Consider the following 7,080-nt stretch of genomic DNA (forward strand, 5'->3'; position numbering starts at 1 on the left):
TTATTTTAACCCTTCCAGGACCTTGTCTCCAATCCTTTTCCACTAACCCCCAAAAGCCAAGGCAGCAGGTGGGCTGGGGAGAGGCCAGCAGCTGCCACCTTTTCCTTCCCTGTTCTCTTAAAAACATTGGACCAGGGCTTGAATTCAACTCTGAGGCTGTTTTCCAAGCTGGGAAGCCAGAGCCGAGCCGAGCCACCCAACCCACAGCTGGGCATCAAAACGGAAGCGTCTTCACTTGGAGAGATGCTGAGAAACCAACAGGTCCTGCTGAAGCTCATGGGGCAAATGAAACCATGGGGGAAACAGGGTCTATTCTTGCATCGTTTCCAACCCAACGAGAAGTCAACGAGACTTCCCAACCAGCTCTGCCGAACTGAGCCTGGAAAAGCTGTGAGCGACTTAGCTGGATAAAACTCCCATGCTTTGCCTCCAAGAAGCTCAGGGCACGGCTCATGTTGCACCGTGTCGTGCACGACTGCGGGGGGACTGAACTCAGCTGGGTCCCTTGTCTCAAGAGTTGTACTGCGCCATATGGGCTGCCCCTCCTAGGCTTCTGCCTGTGTTATTTAATGCAGGAGGGAAGCAGGGACAAATGACCCTATAGCTATAGTGCTTAAAATCTCATTAAGGCAGGGCAGGCTGAGCAGAAAGGTTTGATCGTGGCGGGAAATCCGTCACGGAAACAGTTTCCGCATTAGTCGCCGGTGTAAGCAGTCTCCTGAGGCAGCTGTTTGGGAGCAGGAATGATACAGATGGTTTTGCTGGAAACCTGATGATGGCAAAAAAAAAATCATGATCTATTGGCAGAGCAGAAACACCGACCGCAGCCAAAGACGGGGGAGCAGCAACCACTGAGGAGGAGAGCGCAAGGTATCTGGAGGAAACGGGGCTCGGCGACTGGGTTAGGGGCTGTGGAGGCAGACAGCCGACATGCCCTGATCGGGGGGTCTGGTCTGTGGGGTTTCTCCGACAGCCCCTTCAAGTAACAGTGAGCGTTTCACATAGGGACATTCACCTTCACGCCTGAAGGAGGTTGCCAAACCCTGCTCCAAATACCACGTGGCCAGGCTAAGGAATCCTTCCATGAATACACTGAAGGCCCGGGAGGGTTAAGGGACTGGTTGCAGGCCTTTCAGCCCCTCAGTAGCAGAGCTCGTCGGGAGGCCAGGATGTAGGGCTACTGCTCCCTCTTCCTCTTTCCCAGTTTCCTTCATTCCTTTCCAGACGGGAAGTGGAGCTCAAGTGCCCCAGCCCCCGGCTCTAACCACTGCATCGCGCTCCTTCCAGAAGAAGGACCGGCCTTCTGGGGTCCTGACTCCAACCTGCTTCCACCTCTGCCTCTGCTGCTGCTTTAAGTAAGAAGGAAATAGGAGACAGTTTAATTGGAGATGGGAGAAGCCGAGGGAGCCCGGCTGCTCTCAGACCAGGCCAGTGCTGATCGCAGCTCCGTAGCCTGGAGATGGGAAGGACCAAGGCAGTCGCTAGCGCATTAGCCTGGATGTACTGTACCAGCTGACGGCTTTACAGGGGTTGCTGGCACAGCCTTGCGGGCAAGCCAGTGGCTCACAGGGCAGGGCAATGCAGTGGGCTGGGAGTCCTGGACGCAGGCATCGTGCTGTTTGGTGTGACGGACGACGGAGTTCATAGGGGGAGCACAAGGAGGGCTGAGGCAGCGGGCGGCCGCAGCTCAACGCTGCGATGCATCGGAGAAGGGGCAGGGCTGGGATGGAAGGAGCTATGCTGCAGGGCTGAGACATGCAGACAGAGCTGGGCTGGCGGGGCAGGCCCGGGGGAGCTGCTGGACAACAGTGAGGTGCGTTGGCAGAGCAGTGGGGCAGGCAATTGAGGGAAAGGGGACTCTGGTGTGGAGCTGCAGAGGCCTAACGTGCACGGGCAGAGTTGCCGGAAAGCCAAGCACAAGCACAGGGGATTGCTTCCAATTCCTGCTCCCCACCTCTCCAGTTTCACCAGGTCCCTGACCTGAGCAGCACTTTACCCTCTGCTGGCTACGCTAGAGGTCTGGTGTCCTCATTTTAAATCCTGCCATAACCAGCAGGATTTGAGCAACTTAAAATCCACACACAAAAAAAGTAGTAAAAAGACATAAATCACAGGAAAAAATTAGCTGCAGAATTTCAGCTGCTGAACGACGCCTGTGAATTTAAACAAGGCAGAAATGGCTTGAGAAGGGAAATGCTCCGGAGCTCCTTTATAATTTAATGCGGAGCGGACTGCGGTTAATCCTGTCTTAAGGCTTCTGTCTAGCGACTTGTCTCCTACATTGTTTCCCGCTAATTCATTGCTGCATTTCCATAAGGATCGGGATTCATGTCCCTGCAGTTTATGACTAATGTTGGACTCCTGTGGGTGCAGAGTGGCTAAAACTTATTGCCACCCCTACCTGAGCCCAGGTTACAGCCCCCTCCTCTGTGCTAACCCTCAGTCGCCCATTTGCAAAGCCCAGGTTCTTTGGTTCAAGCTAGGGCCACTTCCACCCGTGGCTCTGTAGAGGTCCTGGTTTGATCCTCAGTGGAGACCAAAAAGGAGACCATCTAATGAAGCAAGCTCAGACTCACCAAAGCGCATGCATCTCCGATTTAGTCTACAAGGTGCGTCTGTACCTTGGCTTCCACTAGCTGTCAGATTTCTCCACTCATGCTGGCAGCTGCATTTCACACCAGCTGTCAACACCACTGCAAGGAAAAGAGCAAAGAAAACCAGGTGCCGTGTCCATCACAGAGAGCTGCTGAATCCTAGCAGCTGCTCAGAGGGCCCTGGTGTTGGTGCTCTGCTCCGTTGTGCACAGCACTGGTTTATTATTACAGGTGCCCAGGGGCCCTCGGCTGTTCCAACTGGTTCACTACTGGGGGCCCGATCCTGAGCGCTGCTGAGCGGTCCAGCCCCAAGGCGACTCCCAGACACCTTACACGGTGCGGCCCAGGACTGAGAGAGCCCAGGTGCTGAACATGGCTCAGTTTCCCCATCTGCAAAATGGATCTTAAGATGCTGCCTTCCTTTGTAAAGCGCTCGGAGGGTTACCAGTGACAAGTGCTTGTATTGGTCCCTATGTCTTGTCTGGGTCATGCTGCAAGTCTGTGGAAGAGCTGGTCATTCAGCCTAGATCTTCTGCAGGCCCCATAAACGCCCATTAGATCTTCTGAAGTCCAGCCCACACCCTCAGCCGCGAGCCCTCTTTCCTCTTCTACCCTTTCCCCCCCCCCGAACTACCTGCTGCAGTCGAGGGGAGCTGGTGATCATGTCCCAGGTGCAGATTTCCACCAGTGTTGTTGCCATCTCATTTCAGGCAACTTTGGTCCGTCTCCTCAAACTCAGCCCTTAGGTGACACAAGATGGCCATTTTCTAAATCAAAGCCAGGCTCAAATTTGCATGGCAGAGCTGGCTTTGCTCAGATGGGGGCTGGTTTTCTACCTGGAAATAAACTCTTTTTTTTTTCCCCCCATATAGGTGAAGAAAACATTTTAAAGGGCATAGTCAGGTCTCTTACCCTGCTGTCTTAGATGAGTGAGTCAGGTCCATGCTTAGTTTCTCAGGCCAGTTTTATTCCTCACAAAACCAGCTCTGAATCCAAAGCCAAACCAAATCAAACCTTCTTTCCTTTCCAGACACTAGGAAGAGGAGTGATTTTAACTCTCAGCTGCTCCAGCACAGCAGCCTGCCCTCTCCCTCAGCGCTCCCCTCCAGGAGTTTTTAACTCTTCGTGGCCCCGTGGTGGCTTTTCAGTGGGGCTGAGGTTCCTAAATCACCTGGGCAATTTTGACTCTTTCACCCTCAATCTCCACGTCACGGTTTCCCCAGCAGTCACGTGCAGGCCGCAACGGCCCCATCTCCCAGGGGTGCTGTGCGGCTAGATCAGATGAAGCATGCAAGGTGCTTGGGCGCTAGAGCACTGCAGGCCCTCAAACCACAGAGCTGAATAGGAGTCTCCAGCAAGTCCACTGTGCAGGAGCACTGGCTTTTAATTGCTGGCCTGCCCAGCACCCTCGGTCTACAGAAAGCTGGTTTTGTCGTCGGCTTGCTCAGGGCAGACTCAGAGCTCAGCCAAGCCACTCTCTAAGCCCTTGAAGATCAATACGTTTGCTCACTGTGGCTAAGACTCTGCGTGTCAGGCAGTGTCTAACAGCTGAAGAATGCAAGCAAGTGATGCCATTTCTTTCTCCCTCTGAAACCTGTTAGTTACTTTAATCCTGGCCTTTTCAGCAGAGGAGAAATCCTCCTTTCCTGGCTGCGTAAGGACAGCTTAGCAGAATATCTTGTGTTCTCTCTTGCTCCTTTTTCCCCCCTCTCTGCCAATCTCTGCTGCATTTTTCTGCTTGGGAAAGGTATGGGAAAGCATTAGACATACCCCACACTCCTAGATACAGAATAAGCCGCACTTTCCAGCAGGGACCCTGCACCGAGCCAAAGCTAACAGCACCTAGCTCACGTAGGCTGTTTCACTCATAGTTCACAACACGTAACAGAAACATGTCCTCATTTCACAAAGCGAGGTGCTCAAGCCATGTATGTATATATAATCACCTCCCTGGACTGCTGCTGAGACGCTTGCCCCACCCTGCCCATACACACACCTGGCAGTCGGGCACGTGCCCCGCTGCTGCTCTCCACAGCAGTGGAGGCCTGGGCTACGGCCATGAGACAGCCTGTTTACAGGGCCTCTCCAGCTCGATCACAAGCAGGTAACAGCTCGTGAAGGAGCCTGTTCTGGCCAGACTTCCAGCCGCGCGTCAGAGTGGGCAAAGGTCCCTTGCGCTTTCTTCTCTGGAGACTTCACTTTGGTTTCCCCTTCCCCTGAATGCCCCCGCCCAGCCAACCAGAATGAAAGCTCACTCTGCCTAAGGCAGACATGGGTCTTTGGGTAAATCTCATATCTTTTATTAGAGCAACTCAAATCGTTGCAAAAATTCTTCTTTGCAAGCTTTCAGGTTGCAAAGAAGGATTTCTTCAACTATTTAGTTGGTCTACTAAAAGATATGAGATTTACCCAAAGACCCATGTCTGCCTATGTCTTTAGACCAACATGGCTTCAACCTATACCCCTATACTAAGCCTAAAGCATCACATCCCCAGCTCAGGCCCAGCGTGGTAGAGGAGAACAACCCACTTCTGCAGCCAGCTAAGAGAGCTACTGCCTTGCTTCAAGCAGTCACAATCTGCATTGCAGGACTGAGGTTCTCCGGCTCTCACCCCGACGGTGGTGGTGGAGGGTGGGTGGGGATCAGTAAAGGATTTAGTTGCTTTTGGGGCACGTAACTCAGGAACATGGGCAAACAACACAAACTGGCACCTAGTATTTGCCGGCACCACAAATTGGCATAGTCTGCCCCTTGAATATTATGAATCGCTTTGCCTTGCTGATAAGCCTGACCCAATGGCTGGATGCAGGCCACAGGACCTACCCGGACCGAAGAGCTTCCCTTAAGACACACAACAACGGTGGGATGGCAGCTTATCCAGAGCTGGTGCCTCGGGTCTGCTTACCGGAGTCTATTTAGCTTCCAAACATAACAGGATCCTGAGCAAGGGGACGCACGGAGCGGCAACGCTTGACTCCCAACCTGTGAGTGGCATTTCAGAGGCCAGGCCGGCACCAGCGCCAGCGCCAGAAAATTTCTCACATGTCTCTTTGATTTATAGCTCTAGTTAATTCTCCAGGAGGCCTGTGAGCTGCCCTCAGCACACGAAACCTCGGAGGGATAAATAATTTAACAGGTGGTTAAATATTCTTTAAGGTCTAGAGAACATCGGCAGGAGCACCGATTTCGGGGATAACATGAAATTACAAATTGAGCACAAGAAAGAGGCAAGACAGATGCCGTGCCAAGCATGCCTGTCACTGCCTGATCATTATGAATAAGCCCAAAGAGGCTGCCAGCACGGGGCCAGCTTGTTTCCTTGCTCGTCCCCTGCATGCTTTCTTGGGACTTCCAGCCTGGCAGTTGATAGAGGAGATGACAGACTCGCTCACCCAGGTTGTTTTTAGACCTTTATGTCCTTCACTGGAGAGTGCGAGGCAGTTTAAGGGTCCACAGGGGTCAGGACACTGCACAGAATGGACCCGCTTGCCTGTGGGCACTGCCGGATGTGAAGCTCACGTGCCACCGATGTGCAAGAGGGGGCACTCGCTCGGCCAGATGTGCTGAGAGGGCGCTCACGATGCTACCTGCAGAAGGGCTCTTTCTGCCAGCAGGCAGGTCCAGATGTGGAGTGCACACGTGGCGGGCAGCTTCAGGAGCCACAGGGTTGGCGGTGCGGAGCATGCACCACCCCTTCGCCCATCCCAGGTGCCCCCTACACGATCAAACGCTGCAAGCTCTGTTGTGTAGCGCCCAGTCGCTGCAAAGGCTGAGATGAATGCCCTTGGAGCCACGTGTATATAAACCCATTTCCTCCCTGCAAGGCCTCTAATCCTACCCTGCTCTACCTTCTGCCACCCACTCCTGACTGGCACTTCCTCTGCTATTTCGGTCCTGGGCCCTGCTCACACAGCTCTGCCGGGCACCACAAACTTGACCCACAACCTCTCCCCCTCCACGGGTCAGCCAGACTGTAGTCTGCTCCAACCCTCCCACTTCCCACCATGGACTAGCCTCATACGCAGCATCCCAAGGCTGCTTCTGTCTCTTTACGGAGACACCGGGAACGGCACCAAAGCAAGTGGTGGGCATTGGGATGTGGGTGCCAGGACTGTGCTGAGAGACCATCAAGCCCATTTGCCCCGCAGCCAAAAAGCAGGACCCAGTGCCACAGTGACTCCCTTCCTAGCGGGTCGGAGAATGACCCACCCAGGCTTCAGGCGGTCTCCCTGGGTTCAGGACAGGCTCCCATACTTCTTCCCTACAGAAAGCTTTTACCATTTCCTGTCGCAGCCCTGGCACTATGGTTTGGAAGCAGATAATTGGCCTTAGCCCTGAACATTTGCAAAGATATTCATACCTACTGAGCCATCGCATTGCCTTCCAATCATTATAAGCATGCAGTAAATATTGCAGTCTCCCCGCTGGACTACAGAGCTGCACAGACCAATAAACCACCACGGTACAAACACCGTACCTCACCGA

At 53.5% G+C, this 7,080-nt stretch overlaps 1 long non-coding RNA gene across 1 annotated transcript in view; it reads right to left on the reverse strand.

Moving 5' to 3' along the window:
• Positions 1-5,602, reverse strand: part of LOC109317809 — a 16,125-nt gene extending 10,523 nt beyond the window's left edge. Inside the window, exon 1 of the long non-coding RNA XR_002103122.1 lies at positions 5,501-5,602. This is a non-coding gene — a long non-coding RNA (uncharacterized LOC109317809). The remainder of the gene's footprint in view (positions 1-5,500) is intronic.
• Positions 5,603-7,080: the final 1,478 nt, after the last annotated feature.

The sequence above is a fragment of the Crocodylus porosus genome, unplaced genomic scaffold (genome assembly GCF_001723895.1).
Source record: "Crocodylus porosus isolate Cpor-Errol unplaced genomic scaffold, CroPor_comp1, whole genome shotgun sequence".
NCBI lineage: Eukaryota > Metazoa > Chordata > Crocodylia > Crocodylidae > Crocodylus > Crocodylus porosus.